This window comes from Pteropus vampyrus, unplaced genomic scaffold (assembly GCF_000151845.1).
Source record: "Pteropus vampyrus isolate Shadow unplaced genomic scaffold, Pvam_2.0 Scaffold261, whole genome shotgun sequence".
Classification (NCBI taxonomy): Eukaryota; Metazoa; Chordata; class Mammalia; order Chiroptera; family Pteropodidae; genus Pteropus; species Pteropus vampyrus.
The window spans coordinates 1,262,551-1,264,541 of record NW_011889042.1 but is presented as its reverse complement, the minus strand read 5'-3'; the positions used below and the strand labels follow the sequence as shown (position 1 = coordinate 1,264,541).

The 1,991-nt window shown below is 33.4% G+C and overlaps 1 protein-coding gene and 1 pseudogene across 4 annotated transcripts in view; both read left to right on the top strand.

Moving 5' to 3' along the window:
• The window catches only part of INTS2 (integrator complex subunit 2), a 50,678-nt gene that overhangs the window by 39,362 nt on the left and 9,325 nt on the right, over positions 1–1,991 (top strand). The gene's annotated exons all lie outside the window — the stretch shown is intronic.
• Positions 1,600–1,718, top strand: LOC111729423 (annotated as a pseudogene).

Below are 1,991 nucleotides of genomic sequence, written 5' to 3'. Positions count from 1 at the left end.
AGAAAAGCCTTGTTCTCTCTCATATCTACCATGCTGCCATTGCTAAAGCAGAATCTTCTTTGGCCTCTTTTGACCAAGCCCAGTTCTGCCTCCAGAGGAAACTTTGTGGTCATAATGGTGTGTATGTAGCTTTACTTTTTGTATATTTAGAAACTTATAAATAGAAATATTTTTTTGTTTTGGGTGGTTTTAAAAAATATAGTGTATTGTAGGCATTATTTTGTTCTTTTTCTAAAAAAACCACTGTTTTCAACATGTTTTCTATATTAATATGCATATTTCTACCTCATTTGTTTTAACTTTTGCATAGTATTCTATATATAGATTATCAGCCCCATCCTCCAGAAACTCTAATATAGAATGTCTGAAGTGGGTGGAGCTTGGATTTTTTTTTTAAATACGTACTCCAGGTGATTCTTGTCTTCAATTTGGGGAAATAGTGCCATAGTTTATTTAACCATTCACATATTTTTTCTCACTATAAATACATACATGTTTATTATAGGAAATTGGGACATTTCAGAAAAACCATTGGCAACTGATGGACATTTAAGCTGTTGCAGTGTTTCACAGTTATAAACAAAGCTATAATGCCTGTTTATGCACACATACTAGTTCTGTCTATGATAGACTGAGAAGTGGCATTTCAGGTTTTTCTAAGGGCTTGGTTTAGACTTTTTAGTGGTTACTCATTTATTTTTTATTTTTGTTTCCTTTTTTATAGTAATTCTTTTTTGATACTTTTTAGTCTTCATTTACGGTTGGCATGTTAGTTTCAGATATACAACATAATGATTAGACATTTATATAACTGACAAAGTGATCACCCCAATGAATCTAGTACTCATTTGACGCTGTACATAGTTATTACAATATTATTGACCATATTCCCTATGCTATACTTTATATCCCTATGACTACTCTGTAACCACCAATTTGTACTTCTCAATCCCTTCCCTTTGTCACCGCACCCCCTCCACCCCAATTCCACCTCCCATCTGGCGACTATCAAAATGTTCTCTGTATCCATGAGTTTGTTTCTGTTTTATTTGTTTGTTTATTTTATTCTTCAGATTATACATGTAAGTGAAATGACATGACATTTGTCTTTGTCTGACTTACTCCACTCAGCATAAACTCTCTAGGTCCATCCATGTTGTTGCAGGTGGCAAGACTTCATTCTTTTTTATGGCTGAGTAATGTTCCGTAGTATTTATGTACCACCTCTTCTTTATTCATTCATTGATGGATACCCAGGTGGCCTCCATATCTTGGCTATTGTAAATAATGATACAATGAACATATGGATTTACACGTCCCTTTGAAGTAGTGTTTTGAGTTTCTTCAGATAAATACCCAGAAGTGAGATTACTGGGTTCTTATTTTTCTCTTGTTATAGCCTTTGTTTTAAAATCTATTTTGTTTGGTATAAGAATTGCTACCCCAGCTCTTTTGTTTGTTTCCATTTTCATGAAATATCTATTTATATCTCTTTGCTTTCAGTCTGTGTGTGTCTTTTGATCTCTTGTAGACAGCATATGTAAAGGTCTTGTTTTCTTCTTTTAAAAAATTTTTTAAAGATTTTTTAAATTAAATTTATTCTATGGCCATGCCACCCTAAACATGCCCAGTCTCATCTGATCTTGGAAGCTAAGCAGGGGTGGTCCTGGTTAGTACTTGGATGGGAGACCACCTAGGAAGACCGGGTGCTGTAGGCGTAAAAAAAAGAAGTTATTGGGGTGACATTGGTTAATAAATTTATATAGGTTTCAAGTGTACGCCTCAATAATACGTCATATTGCATTGTGTGTTCACCACCCAAAAAGTTAAAGTTTTTTTTCTGTCACCTTTTATTGAGTCTTGTTTTCTTATCCATTCAGATACCCTAGTTTTGATTGGAGCATTTAATCTATTTACATCTAAAGTAATTGTTGATAGATATGTAGTTATTACCATTTTGTTTTTTATATTTTCGATCCTTTTTCTTTTTT